Here is a 23,756-nt window from a genome sequence, read left to right as displayed (position 1 = left end):
GAATCCAGCCCAATGTTTCACGTTAAATATGAGTCTGCTACGGAGCTGTAAATTATGGGCCTGTTATCTCAATATCTGTAATAGAGATAATGAACAAATTTATATAGGACATTACAAATGCTCATAATGACGCTGCAGAAATATATTACAGACTGCCTGATTTCCTATGGCACAGTTCAAAGGTAGACCATAGCAATGGAGCAGAGGCCAATATGGGCGGCACGATAGCACAGTGCTTAGCACTATTGCTTCACAGCACCAGGATCCCAGGTTTGATTCCCAGCTTGGGTCACTGTCTGTGCGGAATCTGCACATTCTCCCTGTGCCTGCGTGGGTTTCCTCCGGGTGCTCCGGTTTCCTCCCACAAGTCCTGAAAGACGTGATGTTAGGTAACTTGGACATTCTGAATTCTCCCTCCCTGTACCCGAACAGGCGCCACAGTGTGGTGACTAGGGGCTTTTCACAGTAACTTCATTGCAGTGTTAATGTCAGCCTACTTGTGACAATAAAGATTATTTTTTAAAATATGTAGCTGTTCAATGGAGCTGGGCTTAATATGACCCATTATAGTCTCTGGCCTGTTACTCTCTGTAAGGACCCCGATTCAAAACCTAACCTAGACCTTCGGCGGTGTTGCTGAGGGAAGTTTCTCTCGAAAGATTAGCAGTTGGGTAAATCCCTTGGGGATCATGAAGGCCAATAGGAATTAAATGAAATAACTAGAATCCTTCATTTTAATCATATTTTAAAACCCGAGAGTAGACATTTGAGCCAATCAGGTGAAAGCGTAACAGATCCTTTGCCTGTGTGACAAAGTGTGACATTTTCAAATACAATATTTCAAACTCATGACAGACATGTGCTATATCGTGGACAGGCAGCAAGAACGACTTCCGCTTGAAAAGCCACCTTTATACTGGCAGTTCTTTAGCTCAGATTTCAGGAGATTAGCATCCACATGCAAACGCTTAATTAACTTGCTAAATCTGGCCCACTTACGCCAGTGGCAGACCTATGGACTTAATTATTTGTGGGTGCGTTGAGTATGCTGCTGATATAAGAGAGATAGATTTGACAGCATGAATGCAAGTGCTGGCTGACAAACACCAACTCAAATAAGCTCTAGTTTAAATGCAGCTCAATATCTCGGTTGCCAGTTCTCGAGAGTCTGCCCTTTTTGAATTATGGTCCAAATTCCACAGTGCTGTCGACGACAAACAACAGAACAAAATGGTAAATCGCCCTGCTCACGTCTGCTATCAGAAGGTTCAGGTTTGGAGTCCGATGGCTGGAATTTACCTCCACTGTGTATGTTTAATGCGGCATGGCAATCTAAAGTAATGAACGTTTATCAACCCTAAATACCACAGGACTTACAGTGGCTTTGGAATAAATTAATGGGGAGGGGAGCAAAAGGGGAGGCAAGAATCAGAGAGAGGGAATATTACTCCTGAGCGCTTTGTAGCAGCAGCTAGTTGTCAAGCGATAACATTAGAAAGGCAGGGCACTGTGGGTGTTCTTACACTTAAAGGACTACAGTGGTAAAAGTCGACCGCATACCACCACCTTCACAAGGGCGATTAGGGATAGGCAATAAATGCCGCCTTGCCCGCAATTCGGGGGGCATGGTAGGACAGTGGTTAGCACTCCTGCTTCACAGCTCCAGGGTCCCAGGTTCGATTCGCGTCTTGAGTCACTGTCTGTGAGGAGTCTGCATGTTCTCGCTGTGTCTGCGTGGGTTTCCTCCGGGTGCTCCGGTTTCCTCCTACAAAGAGGTGCAGGTTACGTGGATTGGCCGTGCTAAATTGCCCTTAGTGTCCAAAAAGGGTAGGTGGTGTCACTGGGTTATGAAGATAGGGTGGAGTTGTGGGTTTAAATAGGGTGCTCTTTCCAAGGGCAGTGCACACTCGATGGGCCAAATGACCTCCATCTGCACTGTAAATTCTATCATTCCATGAACACACACGCCCCATGAAATAAAAAAAAGAGACGGCAGTGTAAGTTGCTGCCAGTTTCTCGTCGGTGTCAATGCTGTGTGGCATTGCTGGGGGGGGGGGGGGGGATGAGCACAAGAAAAGCAAATAACTGTACATCACTTTATCCAGAAGAATTAGAAATTAAGATTTTGGTTTGCTATATACAGCCACGTGCAATGCACAAAGCTTTAGCTTCTACACAGAGTTTCTTTGATCACTCCAGCTTGCCAATTTCCTCTTTCAGTCCCCTCATAAAATGCAGCTTTTTTTTAAAATCGGAAATCCCCAAGAGTTCCAGAAGAAAAACTTTGACTTAATAATAATCTTTATTAATGTCACAAGTAGGCTCATTGTAACACTCCAATGTGGTTTCTGTGAAAATTAAATATTGTCCCAGAAATCATACTCAAGGGGACGGCATGGTGACGCAGTGGTTAGCACTGCTGCCTCATGGCGCTGAGGACCCGGGTTCGATCCCAGCCCTGGGTCACTGTCTATGTGGAGTGTGCACATTCTCTGCGTATCTGTGTGGGTCTCACTCCCACAACCCAAAGATGTGCAGGGTAGGTGGATTGGCCACGGTAAATTGCCCCTTAATTGGAAAAAAAAGAACTGGGTGCTCAAAATTTATTTTTAATAAAAAGAAATCATACTCAAGAACATTAAAACAACTACGGAATGGGAAACATCACTCGGATCTCACTCTCCACAATAAATTCTGCACCATTTGCATGGCCGTGTCTTCTTAACTCCCACAATCATCACTTTAAAAATCAGTAACACGGACCTCTGATGACGAGGATGTGCTGAGCAGATGCAGGGACGGTGGTCCCCCGCCTGGAAACTTGAAATTAGACATTTTAGCCCCAAAATAAGCCACTAAACCCACCCGAGGTTGCCATAATGAGCAGAAAGGAGGGCAGAATCAGTAAAATCCTGAAGAGGAAGACTGAAGCGACGACGAACATGCGGGGCGACAAGGAATCGGCCGCACACACTGGGCTACCCACCGATAAACGAATGGATGGACCTCCTAACACAGGAGCTCCTATTGAACAGAGATGCCATCAAATTAGAAATGATAACAACGGTGAAAGCGGCAGTAGTGGAGTTACTGGTCCACTTTCAAGTGCCGCTGAATAAGGCAGAGCAGCGACTGGAGACACAGGAGACGACAATCAGGCGGCGCTGGAGAAGGCTGGATGACCAGAGCAACTCATTAGAGGCGGAGATGGCAAGGTTGGTGGCAACGCAAGGTATGCGGAAGGGTAGGGTCAAGGGCCAAGAAAACCGGTTGCACCGTCAAAACCTCTACATTGTGAACCTACTGGAGGGTACTGATGCAGGAACCCTATGGAGTACGTGGTCCAGCTACTGGGCAAGCTGGTTAGAGGGGAAAGCTTCTCCAAGCCCACAGAAGGGGACAGAGTCCACAGGCCACTCCGGCCAAGGCCTAAAGTTGGGGAACAGCAGTGGGCCATATTCATGAAAGTGCACCGGTACCAAGACCGGGAACAGATCCTGAATTGGGCAAGGCACGCATGGCCCTGTAAGTGAGAGGGGTACTCGATAAGTGTGCACCAGGACATTGGGGGACCTGACCAAGAACTGGGTGGAATTCAACGCAGCCAAGGTGGCGCTATATAAAAGCCAGGTGCAGTTTGGGGTGCTATACCCCGCCAAATTTTGGGTGACTTTGCAGGGAAAGGGGTTGTACTTCACCGCACCATCAGAAGCAGACGGTTTAATGTGTAGACACAGGCTGGAAAGGCAGCAACTCCAGCAGTGAGAGAGTGCCTGGTAGAAGGGAGGAAGAAAACTCATAGATGTGGGGAAAAGGAGGGGGGAGAGGCAAGGGGGGGTGGGGGGGGGGGGGGGTGAGGTGCAGGGGTGTTTGGGGGATGGGGGGGCGGATAGGCCCAGGGGAGCTGTCGGAGGCTAGGGCGTAGAAAGCTGGCTATTACAGATCATACATGGCGACAACGGAAACAATGGCGCTGGAAACAGCCATCCTGGACAGGCCCCCAAAAAGGGAAGCCCCAGAGTGCAGGGGAGCATCCACATGTCATACACAATGATGGCGACCATCTTGGGTAACCCTGGACTAAAGGAAACCACGGAGTGCAGGGGCGCAGCCAGATGGTGGGTATGGCGACATCTTAGATGGCCCCTTTAAAAAGGGAAACCCCAGAGTGCAGGGGTGCATCCACAAGGTAAGTATGGTTGACCCTGTGCCGGGGGGGGGGGGGGGGGGGGGGGGGGGGGGGGGGAGGAGGAGAGAGAGAGAGAGAGAGAGAGAGAGAGAGAGAGAGACAGAAACTCTCCATCAGAATAGTCACCTGGAACGTGAGGGGACTTAATGGCCCGGTGAAAGATTCAGAGTCTTCGCCCATCTGAAAAGTCTGAGAGTCGACATAGTCTTCCTTCAGGGAGGAGAACCGACAGCAGGTAAGAAAGAGCTGGGTGGGACAGACTTACCAATCGTACTATGAGACAAGGGCTAGGGGGGGTGGACATACTGCTCAATAAGAGGACAGCATTTACAATGACGAGGATGGTTACACACAGGACGGTACGTCATGGTTAGCGGTGTGCTGGAAGGGGCGCCAGTGGTCCTTGTAAACATAGACACACCCAAGTGTGGAACTACTGGTGGAGAGGAAAAAGCTGCAGATGGACTTTCACCTGCTCTCCACTGGGAAAGCAGTGAACGTGCTCCGCTAGATACGGGGGACCTTTTACGAACATGGAGACAAAGCCAGCAGCATGCTGACTCAAGCAGGCAGGCAGCCACTTCAATTTGTAGGAACCATACCAGAGTCCAAGGAATTTTGTAAAATGACCAACAATGGATCTATTATTTCTCGGACCATTTCCTTAAACACTCTGGAATGAAGATCGTCAGGCAGTGGAGACTTTGTCCACCTCCAATCCCATTAATTTCCCCGGAATACTAATTTCCTTCACCTCCTCAGCAAAACTTGTCTTTCTCAGAACGTCCGGTGCATTATCCATGTCTCCCTTTGTGAAGACAGAAGCAAAGTACAAATTTAGTTCCTGCCATTTCTTTGTTCCTAGTTATGAATTCCCCTGTTTCTGACTATAAGAGGCCTACATACGTTTTTAATTAATCTTTGTTTTAATTTTTCCAATGAAGGGACAATTTAATGTGGCCAATCCACCTACCTTGCACATCTATTTGAGTTGTGGCAATGAGACCCACAGAATGTGTACGCTCCACAAAGACAGTGATTCAGGGCCGGGTCCAGACCCAGGTCCTCAGCGCCTTGAGGCAGCAGTGCTAACCACTGCGCCACCATGCCGCCCACTGTTTTTAAATCAATCTTTTTCTCTTTTCAGATCTATAAAATGTTTACACTCCGTTTTTGATGTTCCTGCAAGCTTCTTTTCAAAGTTGTTTCTTACCTACTTAATCAATCCCTTGGTCTATCTTTGCTGAATTTCTAAACGCTTCCCAATCCTCAGGTCTATTGCTTTTCTTGCTAACTTGTCTGCATCTTCTTTGAATCTAATACTATCTCTAATTTCCCTTGTAAGCCATGGTTTGACCACAGTTCCCTTTCTACTCTTGCTCCAAATAGGAATAAACAACTTTTGGAGTTCACCTCTTCATTCCTTGAATACCTGCCATTGCCTCTCCGCTGACCTTCCTTTCAGTAATGTTTCTCAGTCCGTCATAGTCAGCTTATGCTTCAGACCATCATAGTTACCTTTATTAAGGTTCAGGACCCTGGTCTCAGAATCAACGACCTCACTATCCACCTTGATAAAGAATTCTACCATATTATGGTCACTCATCCCCAAGGGTTCTCTCACAACTCGATTGCCAAATAATCCTTTCCCATTGCACAACACCCAGTCCAAGATGGCCTGTTCCCTTGCTGGTTCCTGCACATACTGGTCCAGAAAACCATCCCGTATACACTCCAGAAATTCCTCTTCTATTGTACTGTGACTAATTTGACTCAGCCAATCTATAGGCAGATTAAAGTCACCCATAATTCCAGATGTTCCTTTATCACATGCATCGGATTTCCTGTCTAATGCTATTCCCAACATTACCACTTAGTTTGGTGGTCTGCATACCACCCTTATGAATGTTTTTTGCCCCTTGATGTTTCTTAACTTGACCCAGACAGATTCCACATCATCTGGACCATATTTTACCTCAATACTGTATCAATATCTTCTTTAAAATCAACAATGCAACCCCACCACCTTTTCCATTCTGTCAGTCCTTCCTAAAAACTGATTAGCCCTCAATGTTTAGTTACCATCCTTGGTCACCTGAAGCCATGTCTCAATAATCCCAACTATATCACACCGCTTTACATCTATCGCGCAACTAATTCATCCATTTTGTTTCGAATGCACCCCATGTTCAGTTACAAACCTTAAGGCTAGTCCTTTCAATATTCCTTGTCCCATCCCTACTATTTTTTTTAAAGAGTGTCATTATCTGACACAGGCCCTTGATTTCTCTGCCCATCACTTTTATTATTCTCCTTGCTGTGTTTTTCTCTTATTCTTGATTTCCCCCTGCTCTGAATCATTACATAGGTTCCCATTCCCCTGCCGTATTAGTTTAAACACTCCCCAACCACTCTTTCAAGTATCACCACAAGGACATCAGTCCAAGTCCTGTCCAGGTGTAACCTATCCAGTTTGTACAGTTCCTACCTCCTCCAGAACCGTTCCCAATATCCCAGGAATCTGAAACCCTCCACCCTCACTCTCTCTCTTCAGCCACGTATTTGTTTGATATATCATATTATTTCTACTCTGACTAGCACGTGGCACTGGTAGTAAGCCTGAGGTCACCACCTTTGAGGAGCAACTTCCTTCCTAACTCCCTATATTCTGCTTTCAGGAGCTCATCCCCTTTTTTACCTTTGTCATTGGTATTGATGTGTACCACAACCACTGGCTGTTCACTCTCCCCCTCCAGAATGACGTGTAACCTCTCTGAGACATCCTACACCCTAGCACTAGAGAGCCAACATATCATCTTGGAGTCTCATTTGCGGCCACAGAAACGCGTATCTCTTCCCCTTACAATCAAATCCCCTATAACTATTGCATTTCCGCACATTTTACTCCTCCCCTCTGTAGCAGAACCAACTGTAGTGTAATTTGGCGGTTGTTGCTTTCCCCCATACTGTAATTTGGCAGTTGTTGCTTTCCCCCATACTGTAATTTGGCTGTTGCTTTCCCCTGAGAGGTCATTCCCCTCAACAGTATCCAAAACGGTATATCTGTTTTGCAGGAGATTCCTGCACTACCTGCCGAGCTCTTTTGCTCTGCCTGGTGGCCACCCATTCCTTTCCTGCCTGTGCAGTCTGAGCCTGCGGTGTGATCACCTCTCTATACTCGATGTCCATGACACTCTCCGCTGCATGGATGCTCCACAGTGTCCCTAGCCGTTGCTCCAGCTCCAAAACTTGGACTTCCCAGGAGCTGTAGCTGGAGACATTTCCTGCACAGGTGCTGGCCCTGGACACTGGAAATTGCCCCATCTTCCCACATAGAGCAAGATGAGCAACAAAGGCTTTGTGCTATCCTGCCATGATGTACCCTTTTAAATTAAAGCTTTAGAAGATGCCTAATATTAGATTATATCCAATTTTCTATGGCCCTTTTTTCCTTGTCATTACCAATTCTATCCCTTACAGTTAATAAACCACAAAACATATTTTCAACTATAAGTGATAAAAGTTGTAAAGGCTTCCCAACCTTACCCACTACTTATCAATCGGCTCTCTCCTTATACCCTCCGCACGGCAGTACGGCAAGAGCACTGCCTGAAGATGTAAAAGTTACAAACCAAAGAGAAAAAGCAAAATGCACCTCTTCCCACCTTCCACTGAATTCCCACTCTGCTTAAACTTCCAAAGTTTAAGGGGGCAGTACGGTAGCATAGTGGTTAGCATCAATGCTTCACAGCTCCAGGGTCCCAGGTTCGGTTCCCGGCTGGGTCACTGTCTGTGTGGAGTCTGCACCTCCTCCCCGTGTGTGCGTGGGTTTCCTCCGGGTGCTCCGGTTTCCTCCCACAGTCCAAAGATGTGCGGGTTAGGTGGATTGGCCATGCTAAATTGCCCGTAGTGTTCTGAAAAGTAAGGTTAAGGGGGAGTTGTTGGGTTACGGGTATAGGGTGGATACGTGAGTTTGAGTAGGGTGATCATTGCTCGGCACAACATAGAGGGCCGAAGGGCCTGTTCTGTGCTGTACTGTTCTAAATTCTAAATTCTAAAGTTTAAAACTCACTCTCTGCCTCACTCCTGATGTGGCCTCTCCCTCTGCTTGTGCGAAAAGCTCACTGTGAGTGCTCTTTGAAGCTCTTTACTTAAATAGAGCTGAGATTGTCTGAGATGACTCACACGCCAGTTAAGCTTCAAAAGTAAGTAATCAACGCCCCTTGACTCCTAATCAGGCTTCATAATGATACCACCATTACACGAGGAAACACCATCCACCAGGTACACAGCACATACTCGTGCGACTCGGCCAATGTAGTCTACCTCATACGCTGCAGGAAAGGATGTCCCGAAGCGTGGTACATTGGCGAGACCATGCAGACACTGCGACAACTAATGAACGGGCATCGTGCGACAATCACCAGGCAGGAATGTTCCCTTCCAGTCGGGGAACACTTCAGCAGTCAAGGGCATTCAGCCTCTGATCTCCGGGTAAGCGTTCTCCAAGGCGGTCTTCAGGACACGCGACAACGCAGAATTGCCGAGCAAAAACTTATAGCTAAGTTCCGTACGCATGAGTGCGGCCTCAACCGGGATCTTGGATTCATGTCGCATTACATTCACCCCCCACCATCTGGCCTGGACTTGCAAAATCCTACCAACTGTCCTGGCTTGAGACAATTCACACCTCTTTAACCTGTCCTGACTTGAGACAATTCACACCTCTTTAACCTGGGGTTACCCCCTGTCTCTGGATCTGTAAAGATTTGATTACCTGCAAATGCTCGCATTCCAAGCATTGGCTGGTATCTCTGACTTTGTCTATATAAATGTTTCTGGAACGTACCTCTTCATTCACCTGAGGAAGGAGCAGTGCTCCAAAAGCTTGGGCGAGATTCTCCCAAAACGGGAGAAATCGTAAAGCTGCCGTAAAACCCGGGCGGGTTTTACGGCAGCGCGCCCCTTCCCGACGGGGGACCGATTCTGGTCCCCGGTCGGGGCTAGCAGCCCGACGCCGTAGGCTCCGGCAAGACGGGCTTAACGAAAATCGTTAAGCCCGCTTACCGGAGTTAGCGCCGGCTGACGCGTCATATGACGTCAGCCGCGCATGCGCAGTTTGGAAGACTCCAACCCGCGCATGCGCGGGTGACGTCATCGCGTTTTTGCGCGAAACCCGCGCATGCGCGGGCCGGGTTGCCCCTCAGCCGCCCCGCGAATGGATACTGCGGGGCGGCGGAAGGACAAGTAGTGCGCGGGCATCGGGCCCGCTGCCCGCGATCGGTGCCCACCGATCGCGGGCCCATGGCACCCTTGGCACGGCCGTGGTACTGCCGTGCCAATCGGTGCCATGGTTATAAAAAGCGAGTTTGTGACGCCGTTTTTACGAACGGCAAGACCAGGTGTGTTTGCCGTTCGTGAAAACGGCGGAAAGGGCTGGGACTTCGGCCCATCTAACAGCTGTGAATCGCTGCCGGCCGTAAAAAAACGGCGGCAGCGATTCGGGTCGGGACTTCGGCGGGGGGGTGGGAGAATAGCGGGAGGGCGGCAACAATGTCGGGAAGGCCCTCCCGCTATTCTCCCACCCGTCGTGGGGGGCGGAGAATTTTGCCCCTTGTGTTTGAAACAAACCTGTTGGACTTTAACCTGGTGTCGTAAGACTTCTTACAGGTGAGTGAGAGAAGGAAGCATGGGAGGTCTCAAGGTGACTGTTGCAGGAGAGGGAGGGAGGTTATCAGCAAGGGTGGGGATGACTCACAACAGGGCACATTGTTCCCAATGCTGAGTGCCTTTCGAACAAGTTTCGCTGCGCCCTGAAGACCATTCTTTTCGGTCTCCTGCTGTGCTGGTTCCCCATTCACCACTGGTTGAATACCAATGGTTGAATGATGTGCTGAAGTCAGCAATTAATGCTTACTAAGGGCCACAGTTGATGGTGGGGCAGGAAGGCCGTCCTCAGGCCTTCTTGTCCCCAACTGAATTGGGGCAGAGGCAGGTGGGTGGCAAGGTCTCCCATCCTGCACCATTCTGCCTGATTAAATGCCCTCTCCAAACTTATCATGGGAAAGGCATTCAACTCCACCTTATATCACCATTCCTTCACTGTCACTGGGTCATAAACCTGGAACTTCCTTCCTAATAGCATTGTTAATGCCCCTATATGACAGACACTAGTGGTTAAAGACGACAGCTCACCTTCTCAAGGGCAGTTAAGGATGGACAATAAACGCTGGTTCAAACTATGGGGAATAGAGATTAAGCACAGGTTTGTGCCAAATATTCTCACTTTTTCTCTTAATCAGCATGCAGTATTTAATAACCACTTCAATGAAGCGCAATTAAAAAGGAAGCCTGTGCTTTGCACATACTTCATGTCTGTCTGCACCGATGATTTGGCACAATGCTCAGCAGGGTATTTAAGTGACTTCATTTGCAATCACTAATTCAATTAGTGTTGGAATATAGATACCAAAATTTCTATCAAAACCACCTATCTCATTCACACAGCATAATGTGCAACAAGCTTTACCAATCTTATTCCAGTTTCTCAAGGGTGTGGGGCACACAGAACAAACCATTCATAATTCTGGTGGAGTTGCCAAGTACAACTGAAAGCAGAAATCTGTGGTATGTGTGGGGGGGTGGGGGTGGGGAGAAAATCTAAGACAAGGATAAAGGCACCTTGCTTGGCCAATGTAGAATATATTTTACCTTTTTGTCTGGCCAGTATTAGTCTGAACTGGGGGTTCTCGCTGTCAATACTGTGAGTAAACAAAGTCAACGTCAAACATTTGATTTCCCCAGTTTTGTATTTATATAACACCCTCGGCAAGATTCTCCGGTCCCATCTGAGGTGGGACCTGTTGCAGGCGAGAATGGAAAATTTGGCGTTCCAGCCAAAACTCCATTAACTCGCGACAGCACTGGAAAACCCCAGCCGCGAATGAGGTCGGAAGATTGTGCCCCATATGTCTCAGGATGACTCAAGATACTTCACATCAAGTGCAGTCACTCTTACAACACAGTCAGGTACACCAGCCATTTTGTGCACCGCAAGGTGTCATTAAGGGCAATTAAGGGCTCTGCCTTAACAGTATCCAGATTCTGCTTCCACCATCTTTTGAGGAAGAAATTTCAAAGACTCATGACCCTCGAGAAAATCAATTTCTCCTCATCTCATCTTAAATGAGCGAACCCTTATTTTTAAACAGTGACCAGTAGTTCTAGATTCTCTGACAAGAGGAAACACTCCACTCCACATCCACCCTGTCAATGCTCCTCAGGATCTTAAAAGTTTTTGATCAAACTGTCTCTTACTCTTCTAAACTCCAGTGGATAACCTCTATAACCTTTCCTCATAAGTTATCGTGGGGGATAAATCCATCTTTAACTATATTAATCAAACTGGTTACCACTCTTATACACGTCAAGGAATATTTTTCAAAAATCAAGTTTTTTTTTCTAATTTATTATACTGCCCGATCATTGCAGATTTTGCATCTGGTGAGCTGTCAATAAATTTGTGCAAAAACGTACTTCTCAAAATCCAACATAACAATGAGGATGCAATTTGCACACATTCTTGCGAATGCACCCAAAACAGAAACCTACCCCCATTTGCTATTCATGCAATCTTTGTCCAGTGAAGAGTCAATATGATGTATTCAATGGTTATTCAAATCTATGTAACCCAGATCCGAAGAATGCCAATAAATTATTGCAAGACCGATTCATCCCTTCAGAAATAAAATTAATTGGGCGTGCCTGGATTGGAAACCAGCTATTGTTCACCAAAACATTATTTGGCTGCAATATGTAAAATGAACTAATTTCACCCAGTTTTGACTTTCAGCATTTAATATGATAGAAATGAAATGAAAATAAAATACAAGTGGAAAGGATGACAGGATTCATCTGCGGCCAATAGAAATTAAAGCAACCAGCCTGCTGGCAACCGTAATTTATCTGTTTCAATAGCAACATTTTTGTAAAATAACTTTTAAAATTGACATAGTAGAAATTTAGTTCAAAGGCAGCAAACATCTTTTGCAACATTGTCTTGCTGGTCACAAAGATCTAGTATATTAAAAAGTGTGAAAGGGGAATGCGGAAGACAGCATCTGTCAAATGTATATCAAAATATAGAAAACTTAGCAATCACGGTGAAATTAATAATGGTGACACAAAGCTGGAACACGACTGAAGACAAACAGCAAGTCTGAAGTTAAAAATCAATCTAAACATCCGCTCCAGTTGTACAGAAATCTTGACGGAAACAGAACCCCAATTTAAAATGTTACCATTTTTTGACAAAAGGGTTAAGACATTCAATTTAAGATTCCAACAAATACGAGTCTGGTTGCATTTCACATCAGCTTCCTTTCAGAGCCACAGGAACAACATGCAGTAAAATCCTGCAACAATAAACAGATCCCACCTGAATGTTTATTCCACAATCTGCAGCCTATGACTTGCTGAATGCTGCGCTGTCTCAAAAACCTCTTCTCTTGAAACAAATGTCCTCTTGATCTTTAGACAATGGAAAATAAACAAATATAGAGTCTCTTGAAACGCAATGTGCCTGTAAAAACTGGTGGTTTCAACTGCAACTATATAGGATACCATTAAAAAGAAAAAGTGGGGTTATGGCTGAATTGTTTTCAAACTGATTTTCTACTTCAATTCAGCACAGTGTTATCTCAGTATGGTGTGTGTAACCCAGCAGATTCTCTCTCCTGAAGCACTTCCGATAATTATCACAGACCCTGAACTCCCTGGCAGAAGTTCAAACAATTTCAGTCTTTGAGGTGACAGCACTTCCACTTCTGCTTCAGATCATTTAAGAAATGCCAAGCTCCGGTCATTTCATTGTACTCATAACATGAGAAAAATCTGTTTTTAAGGGAACTTTTCTTCCCTTCCCATTCTCATCTCTAGAGTTGTGGTCAGAGCACAAACGACTTGGGGATTACCATTGGCCAGAAATCCATCTGGACTAGCCATATAAATACTGTGGCTGCAAGAGGCGAGTAACTCACGTCCCGACTCCCCAAAGACTGGCTTCCATCTCTACAAGGCACAAGTCAGGAGTGTGATGGAATACTCTCCACTTTCCTGGATGAGGGCAGCTCCAACAACACTCAAGAAGCTCAACCATCCAGGACAAAACAGCTCACCTGGTTAGTACCCCTTCCGGGGACATTCACTCCCTCCACTGGAATCAGTGTGTACCATCTACAAAATGCACTGCAGGAACTCACCAAGGCTCCATAGGTAGCCCTTCCGAACCCAAGCCCACTACCCTTAAAGGACAGGGCAGCAGATACATGGGAACACCACCACCTGGAGGTTCCCCTCCAGGCTGGCACTGTTGCTTCGCAGCGCCAAGATCCTAGGTTCGATTCCCAGCTTGGGTCACTGTCTGTGCGGAGTCTGCACGTTCTCCGTGGGTTTCCTCCGGATGCTCCGATTTCTTCCCACAAGTCCCGAAAGATGCGCTGTTAGGTGAATTGGACATTCTGAATTCTCCCTCTGTGTACCGAAATGTGGCGACTAGGCGCTTTTCATACTAAGTGTTAATGTAAGCTTACTTGTGACAATAAAGATTATTTTTTTTTAAAGTCACGCAACATCCTGACTTGGAAATATATCGCTGTTCCTGCACTGTCACTGGGTCAAAATCCTGGAACTCCCTCCCTAACAGCACAGTGGGTGTGCCTATACCTCCAGGATTGCAGCGGCTCCAGAATACAGCTCACCACCACCTTCTCAAGGGCAACTCGGGACGGGCAATAAATGCTGTTCTAGCCAGCGAAGCACACAGCCCATAATTCTTTTTTTTGAGCTGATAAAATATTACGAAACCATCAGCCAAAACTCAAAATGTGGCATATTTTAGGCAGAAGATTGTGGATTCAAGTATCACTCCAGAGATTTGAGCACATAACCCAGGCTGGCACTATAGGGAGAATGAATGTTGAGATTTATTCATCACTGGGTATTTTACAGCATGTTTTTCCTGCGGCCCAGAAGGAAAGACCGTGTGGAACTTAACCAGATTCTACTTGATATAATCTTAAACTGATTCAAAAATGAATGTACTGAGAATGAAGATCAAGAAATTGTGACATTTAGATTGGGGCTCAGCTTCAGTCAGGTTTTCTGTATAACTAGAGTAATAGATTAAAATGTTATGTTTAAGTTGATATTACATCAAGCTTGCTGTTGTGGAGGGCCCATCTTTCAGTCAAGAATTTAAATTGTGGCCCCATCTGCTCTCTCAGGAGAATAGAGTCATGGGCGTGATTCTCCGGCAATGTTGCGTTCAAGCGAGAGCACAACGTGGCCGGAGGATCGCTGGAGAGGCCTGCAGTGAGCCTCCCAACACCCTCCGCACCTCGCGGGATTCACCGCAGTCAGGACTCCGTCTCAAATGGGCATGACAAAGCGCTGCTCCCTGAAGTTGGTCGTAAACCAGCTTACGACCTTCCTCTATGGGATCCAACAACCTCCCTCGATTCTTTGGCCTCCCCAGGGAGGCTGCAGCCGGACATAGATCAGTGCTGGTCCACACAAACGTGGACCAGGTGGAACGGCACCCAGCGTGTTCCCGGGGCATCAGAGACCCCTGGGTGGTCAGGGCAAGTGCAGGGTGGATCCCTGGCCCTCCCCCTGGAATGCGTGCAACCTGGCACTGCCCAGCTGGCACCTTGGCACTGCAGCCTGGCACTGCCAAGGTGCCCAGATGGCACTGCCAATCTGGCAGGAGTACTGCCTGGCTGCCAACACAAGGGTGCTCGAGTGCCAGGGTGGCACTGCCAAGGGTCAGGGCGAGGGGGACATGCATATGAAATGAGGGTGGGGCAGGGCAGGAGCCGGTAAATAGGGGGGTTTGGGGGGGGGGGATCCTAGAAAGGAGTAGATGCTATAGGGGGGGCTTGAAGAGGGAGGACCCCCAGGGACCACATTGCAGTGTGCCCTTACTTGGGGGTGTGGGGTAGTGTCCCTGTGTGTGTGTTGGGGGGGGGGGGGGGGGTGACATTGCCCATGGGTGGGACTGTGGGTGGCCCACAAGCTCACTTAGAGATCAGGGCATCCTTTCAAAATGGCGACCTGATTTCTGAATTCACCTCCCCAGTGCTAAAAAGAAAATTATGTGTGGGCTAAACAAACTACCCAGGGCCCGAAAAAGTGATTAAGTATCATTGAATAGCAGTGGAGAACTCACCGGCAAAGCCAGTGGGAAGCTCCCTGAAAATCCCCGCCACAACGTAACTTAGAAATCCTTTGGGAGAATCGTACCCATAGAATCATACAGCACAGAAAAGGCCCTTCAGCCCATCGCATCTGAGCAGGTCAAAAACACGCCTAACTATTCTAATCCCATTTTCCACCACTTGGTCCATAGCCTTGTATGCCCTGGGATAGCAAATTCAGATCTAAATACTTCTTGAATGTTATGAGTGCCTCTGCCAGGTCCCTCCTTCAATAGCTCAGCTGGTAGAGCAGAGGACTGTAGATGATGAGTGCCTCTGCCTCCACCAACCTTTCAGGCAGCGAATTCCAAACTCCCAACACCCTCTAGATAGAAATGTTTTCCCTCACATCCCCTCCAAATGTCCAGCACTTTACCTTAAATCTATGCCCCTGGTCATTGACCCTCCACCAAGGGGAAACGTTTGTTCTTGTCTACTCTATCTATGCCCCTCATCATTTCACACATCTCAATCATGTCCCCCCTCAGTCTCCTCTGCTCCAAGAAAAACAATCCAAGTCTCTCCAATCTCTCTTCATAACTGACACTCTCTAGCGCCCAGGCAACATCCTGGTAAATCTCCTCTGCAACCTTTCCAGTGTAGAGGATACCATGGCAGCATTGCACAAAGAACATGGGAGGTCGACCCTTATTCCTGGACAATATTTATCCCTCAGCCAAAACCTAAAAACAAATTATCTGATCACGACCCCACTGCTACTTTCAAGACCTTGCTTTGCACAAAATGGCGGTTTCCTTTCCTAAGTTGCAATAGAGACAATACAAATTGTAGATATTTGGAAGACAGGGGAATCATTTCCGAAGATCCCCATTTCTGACCTTATTGTAAGATAAGGCGATTGATAAAGAAGCTTGAAAATGATTGGCCCTCCGACAAAGCAGAAATTTCCTGGGGCTGAGGTTGGTCTTCAATAACCAGAACCATTTTCCTTTGTGCTATGGTTGACTCCAACCAGAGGGGAGTTTTCCTGTCACGAGCAGTCACACACACCTCACCTTTGCAATTCCGCTCTCTTGTCCATGTTTGGACCAAGGCTGTAATAAAGTAGATAACTGAGTGGCCCTGCAGAATCCAAACTGAATATAGTAAGCAAATTGTTGCCTGGTAACTGCCACTTGATAGCACTGTCAACAACTTTCAATGATTTGATTAACATAAATAACCAATTAAACAAAATCAAATGAACTGAGGGACAAATTAAAGGGACAGTCCCTTAAAGGGAAACTGCCTCAAACAAAAAACAAATCACAAATGAGACTTAAAATATTGAACCAAAATGTGATTAACGGGATCAATAAGCCACCCCAGCCCCTGCGGTGCCCATCAGGCACGGAAGACTTTGATGGTGCCCGTGGACACCACATGCTCCCTTGCCAAGTACACCCGACTGCAAGAGGGGCAGACAGCCAGGCCGGACCCCCTCAATCACCCGCTGCCTGGACCTGCTGATGGCAAACTTTGCTGGGCCCAGAAACAGGTCCACGAGGAGGTCCTGCCCCATACCCATCCTTCTCCACACCATGTGATTGTAGATCAGGAGCGTAGAACTGTATTGCAAACAAAACTGCAACAAAATATTTTTAAAATTTGCTTCTGATTGAGAGTAGACTGATGAAGTGGCAATTAGTTGATTAGCTATTTCCTGTTTTTTGTAGACTGGACATATTTGGGCTACTTTCCACATGTCTGGTTGATGCCTGTGGTGTAGCTGCACTGGAATAGCTTGGCTCAGAGCAAGGCTAATTCTGGGGCACAGATCTTCAATACTACAGCCAGGATTGTGTTAGGGTCCGGGGCCTTTGCAGTATCCAATGCATTCAGCTGTTCTTAACATCACGTGGAATGAATCCAATTGGCTGAAAATTGTCATCTAAGATGATGGGGACATCGATAACAAACAAGTTGGACATCACTGAAGATGATCAAATTGGGTTATCGCCCAGTCACACCTTTCTCCAATATCACTAAAAAAAATAACTGTTTTACAAATTAGCCTATTGCTGAGCTTTTTACAATGAAGTAATTTTAAAAATTGAATAGTGTTAAATGTCTAGGTTTTATCTGTCATTTAGTGGTTAAATAAATTTGGCTCAGTAGGTAAAGATCTACTTAGATGATTCTTGAATGTTTAAAACTAAACATAAAGCTCCTTTACAAAAGGATATTACAGAGCTTGACAGATATATTTTTTTAAATAGCCAAGTGTATTTCCCCCCCCCCCTTCCCCCTCCAAAAGATTAAATTAATACCAGGCAAAAGTCTGTATGCTTAATCAAGAAAGGTGGTCTCTGTGTGCGGAGATGCCAACCAGAGTTATCTTTGGATGAGGCTATCAGATGATAAAAGATGTGTGACACACCAGTTATGTCCAGTTATTTCACATTGAAATATTGTCTTATTGCGTCAGTGCAAAATATACGGTTGCAGATTGCATTCTTATGTTATTTCACTGTCTGGACATTAGCTGAAAATGCCTTTTGTTTTGTCCATGAGGGAAAATAGAAAACAAGAGACCCATTTAACTGGGGGAGAATGTCAAATTCAATACAAAAATTGCACTCATCTGACTTTAAGCCAAGACGGTGGAAATTATTGATTGAATCCAGCCATCGGGCCCCCAGTTCAGTGTACAAGTCCTTTAATTGGATGCATGTTATCTCTCTCCTCTCATTTCAATGCTATTTTCCTGTCCCTATTTTCCTCAGCATGTTGGGTAAATGTTTTGCTACAAACAAGGAATCCGTCCTTTTCTCCACCCCCGTTTTGCAGCCTCCCCCCCCCCCCCCCCCCCCCCCCCGGTGCAGTTGTGTTTGCTTGAGATAAGCTGGTCTAGGTTGTCATTAATGCTGCTGTACAATTAAAAGATGTACAAACACATCCTAGGCTAAGTCTCTTCCCTTTCCCTCTGTGGATGATTGCACACCCTGGCATACAGTGGCGGACAAATCTGTGTTTCAGGGCTCCGCCATTCTCACTGCCATTGAAAATTCTGAATGCACACAGTAATTGGCATTAAAAAAATGAAGAAGAGATAAGAGTCATTGTGCTCTGTCACACCCTGAGGATGCCCCAACGTACTTTGCATGTTATTACCTACTGATGTTATGTGGGTAAACATGGCAGCTATTCTGGCATTGAAACTACTTGCTAGGAGCCTGATGTTGCAAGGCAAGTCTCGGCAATTTCAGACCTGTGTCCAAGACTGTCAAATGCGATGCACAATCACGAGATTTATTCAAAACAGGAATGACAGAACGCATACCAACTACGTTGCAGTACATAAACATAAGGGATTAGTAATTCCAGGTTATGCAACAATGGCTCCAGGATACAGATTTGTGCACAGAGTGCAGTCATGTTGTTAAATTATCACATGCACAGCAACACACAGAAACTAGTCGCGTTTGAAACTATACCATTAGGCGTAGCGTGGCAGTAAGAAAAACAACTTCAGTCCGAGAATGCCGGATTCTTACTTGGAAAACTGGTTTCAATGGACATGTGAATTGCAATACAAAAAGCAATGAGGAAGGAAATCTCCTGAGAACATGTTCTGTATCAGTACTTTGGACTAGAATTATTCAGTGGGACTGAGGATTCTATTGTCCAGAAATGTACTGGGGTGTGAGCAATGTTGCAAACAACATACAACACTGCTATACAGTGAAACGGCTGTGCACAACCACTCGACAATCACCAAGTTCAGCTCCCAAATGCACATTAGAGGTTTATTAGTACGGGTTTAAGAATTTCAAAGACATAAATGATTGGGGATGAATGGCTTCTTCAATTACTCCAACCCCCCCACCCCCCCTCATATTGCTCACCATATTCAATGTTTTCTGGGTGCTATGCCAGGCAGTGGATTCCAGTCCAATATCCATTCATTTCACTTTGCAACTGTCTGCTAAGAGAGCTCAAGGGGGATACATAGAATCCCTACAGTGCAGAAGGAGGTAATCCGGCCCATCGAGTCTGCACTGACCATCTGAAAGAGCATCCCACTGAGGCCCACCCTAACCCCACAACCCCACCTAACCTTTGGATACTAAGGGCAATTTAGCATGGCCAATCCACTAATCTTCACATTTTTGGATTGTGGAAGTAAACCAGAGCTCCCGGAATAAACCCACGCAGACACAGGGAGAATGGACAAACTCCACTCACACAGTCACCCAATGGCAGAATCGAATCCAGGTCCCTGGTGCTGTAAGGCAGCAGTGCTAATTAGTGTGCCGCCCCCTCCCCCTGCGCTTGCCATTCATTAAGCTTATAGCCCAAAGATTTTAGTGGACTTTTATGTGGCACCTTATAGTAAATTAGATACTTTTCAACAACACCCTCTACTGGGGCTCTGGGGCCTGTATTATCTGGACAGGCAACAGTGTGTCTCCTCAACCAGTCAGATTGCGGAATCCTCAATGGGACAACAATCTGTGTGGAGTTTGCACGTTCTCCCAGTGTCTGAATGGGTTCTTCCCGGTGCTCTGGTTTCCTCCCATAGTCGAAAGATGTGCGGGTTAGGTGGATTGGCATGCTAAAAATTGCTCCCAATTAGTGCCCAGATTAGGTGGGGTTACGGGGATAGGGCGCGAACATGGGCCTAGGTAGGTGTTCTTTCAGAGAGTTGGTGTAGACTTAATAGGCCGAATGGCCTCCTTCTAGCACTGTAAGGATTCTATGTAAGGCAGAGGTTTCACTGACCTTGCGCACAGGGAGAGATTGACTGGGAGACGCCCCCCTCTCCCCTGGAGGGGTCAATTGGGTGGGTGGGTCACAGGACTCAGTGTGGAATGGTCATTGAGAGTGGAGGAGGGGGCCCAACTTGAGACAGGTACCTGAATCCAAGAGTTAGATGTAAAAGGTACTTAGCTCCTGAATCTGCCAACTCCTGGCACCCAGCATGCTGCCAAGTTCCCTGGTGCTCAGGAAACCTGGCTGGCAGCAATTAAAGTTGAAAATATGCATGACAATGAGATGTAAAGCCTCATCATTAACAAATTTAAAGTTCTAACCCACCTCCTTGAATTGGGTTGGTCACAAATGCAGACATCTTTGCACCTTTTACTATTTACACAAAAGCTCAGGGAACATATCATTCTCTGGTTTGCCCCCAGGGCAATGCCTCAACCAGAATTGACCCACCGGTTTAAATTTGAACAAAGCTGGGTAGCTAACTGTTCTCTGTTGCAGTCTCCAAGGCAACACCTTCACTAATCAAAATCAGCACTCTCTTCTCATGCAGTATAAATTGTTGGTCCTCAGTTACTGTTGGTAATTTCTTGCAAGCTATCCTGTTGAATGCAAGCTGAAAAACTTTGACAGCGTGTCTCTTTTATCAGCAATACATTGATTTTTGATCAGCAAGGTCCCATCAGTGACATCTAATTTTCAAGGGATTTCAGTTTAGTTGGATGAAACACTCCTGAAAAAGATTATAATTATGGTTCATCCAATAACATGAGTACATATCAACAAAAACACAGTTTTCCCATCAAATGAAAACAAAACCAGACAATGTCCTTCAGCAAATACGGTGGGTGGGAAGAATACAGGGAAACCACTTCAAAACCAAACAGAATGTACGGTTTATATAATCAACAAAGGCCAAAACAGAAAATTCTCTTGGCTATCAACGTGAATCTTTAGTTTATAAGTATCACGTAGAACCTGCTGCATCAAGACAAGCCATTCAGCCTTGTGGACTGTGCCAGTAAAAAACTCATTCATTATTTGACAAAGAGTCACCCAGATTCGAAACAGCCCTATTCTCTCTCCATAGATGCTGTCAGACCTACTGTCCAGGATTTTCTGTTTCAGTTTGATTCCAGCATCTGCAGTAATTTGCTTTTATCACGCTTTTGTTTATACTGGCATCAAATTAATTTTGCACAGTATTGATCAGAACCATTTGACACACTATTTCCAGTTTACCACTCTCCAAAGGTACATGCATGGCGAACATTCAAAATTAGTGCTTCATATTACTGACACCATAATATGAAACTGCTACTTATATCATTAGACATGTCACTTGCTTTTACGTTAATGTTTAAGATAAAATTACATAGATGCAATTAGGTCTGAAAGTTGTAGTGCAACAGGCTGATGTGATACTTGGTGGTTAGGAATTAACTCAATTTACACCTGGTTGTATGTCAAGTCCAGTTACTTCAGAACCTCTGTTCAAAATGGGAATGTGGTGACAGTTGTTCTAAAATAAGTTATGGTGGAGGGGGCGGGGAATCAAACACTGGTTGACTGGTTTATTCCAAGCAGCTGTAAATGCACATTAAGTTTCTGGTAACATTGCTTCCTTTTTTGGAATGACATTTAAACTATCAACTTCCCCAAATGGGGTGGCACGGTGGAACAGTGGTTAGCATTGCTGCTTCACAGCTCTAGACACCAGGTTCAATTCCAGCCTTGGGTCACTGTCTGTGTGGACTAGGCACGTTCTCCCCCTGTCTGCGTGGGTTTTCCTCCGGGTGCTCTGGTTTCCTCCCACAGTCCAAAGATATGCAAGTTAGGTGGATTGGCAATGCTAAATTGTCTTTTAGTGCCCAAAAGGTTAGGTGGGGTTACTGGGTTAGGGTGGAGGCGTGGGATTAAGTAGGGTGCATCTAGCAAACCAGTCCAAAGGCAAGAGAATCAATTCTTTCGGATGAGGTCCAAGGACCCATTTGTCTTCTCAGCTGGATGCAAAAGGATCCCATGGCACCATTTTGTTTTCGTTGAAGTGCTTATCCCTGGTGTCCTGGACAATGGTTATTCCCCCAATCAACACCACAGAAACAGATTATCTGATCATTATCACTTTGCTTTTGTGGGAGTGACAACAGAGACTGGACTGTAAAAGTAATTTGTTGGCTGGAAGGAATTTTTAGATGTCTGGTGGTCATACAAAGCACTATATAAATGGAGTCTCTTTTACTGATTATCAATGCGCAGTTAGGGCAGCACAGCGGTGCAGTGGTTAGCACTGCTGACTCACGACGCCGAGGTCCCAGATTCAAATCCCGGCTCTGGGTCACTGTCCGTGTGGAGTTTGCACATTCTCCGTGTTTGCGTGGGTTTCGTCCCCACAACCCAAAGATGTGCAGAATAGGTGGATTGGACATGTTAAATTACCCCTTATTGGAAAAATTTAATTGAGTATTCTAATTTTTAAAAATCAAGCGCAGTTTAAAAAAGAATTGTGTGCACTCTGGTCTCCCGTTTACCAGGAATATACATACAAAGCTTGGCGAGCAATAAGGAAGAGAGCTTCTTATTTTCATTTTCATTTCATTTTCATCTTGACACTTTCCAACAACAATGCCAACTGCCCAAGGAAGAAAATACAAGTGGCATCACTTGAAAGGATCTGTTTTGTTACATGCAGAGCCAAAATATAACCCAACAAATGAATTTTAAAAATAAACACGGGTAGAAGTAGCAGGTCGCCCAGGCTGAATCCTTACTAATGTTTCAGACTGGAGCACCCCAGATTCAGTTGGACTGAGCAAATGGTGGGTGGGTTGGGGGGGCAGGAGGGGGGGTTGTTGAAGCGTGAATCGTGTGCACAGTGATCGTGGTGGAATGGCCTAAAGTGGGCTGGTATACCTTTGTTCCCGTGTACACTGGACACAGCCCCCGCTGCGCCGGGAGACTGGGGAGTGAGTGAACGTCATAGCTTCATACAAACTGTGCACCGTCAACATGCAACAGCCGTCATTGAACCTCGATCGCACCGGATCATTACATCGATGTGCCTCTTTCTGCCGGCTATGGTGCGTGTGCATCCATGCCTCTTGTTTGTGATTTTGCTTTGTAAGCAACACCATTAACCTCTGTAAGCCAATATTACAATCAGGCTGTATCCAAGTGGGCATATTCTAATGTTGCAACAAGGAAAAAAAATCTCAATCATATGGCAAACTAAAAAAGATCAAATTAACGAGGATTTCTCAAAGTTTGATATTGGCTGCCGGAGATATTAAAGCGTTCCTGCAATAGTACCTTGTGGCTCAATGTCTGCACTTTAGGCGGACCTACTTTATTAACTCGATTCCTCGTGGGGTGGGGGGGTGAAATCAGTGGCTTTCTTTTTCTAGGAGGTGGAGACCCCCCACCCCCCTACAAACACAACACACACTAAGAGATGCTGGCCCCTGGCCTTTTGTTTTTCGTTTCCAATCGAACGACATTCCGATGCAGGCAAAGGGAGAATCGTGCAAGAAGCAAACAAAAGTTTACAGCACAACAGACATGTCGGGGGTGGGAATGTACACCCGCGTCCCCCGATCGAG

The 23,756-nt window shown here is 46.0% G+C and overlaps 1 protein-coding gene across 3 annotated transcripts in view; it reads right to left on the bottom strand.

Annotated features, from left to right (window-relative positions):
* The window catches only part of LOC119969619 (proto-oncogene tyrosine-protein kinase Src-like), a 195,677-nt gene that overhangs the window by 171,082 nt on the left and 839 nt on the right, over positions 1-23,756 (bottom strand). The gene's annotated exons all lie outside the window — the stretch shown is intronic.

Source organism: Scyliorhinus canicula, chromosome 7 (assembly GCF_902713615.1).
Source record: "Scyliorhinus canicula chromosome 7, sScyCan1.1, whole genome shotgun sequence".
Classification (NCBI taxonomy): Eukaryota; Metazoa; Chordata; class Chondrichthyes; order Carcharhiniformes; family Scyliorhinidae; genus Scyliorhinus; species Scyliorhinus canicula.
The sequence above is the reverse complement of the archived record's forward strand: the minus strand, read 5'-3'. Positions and strand labels throughout refer to the sequence as shown.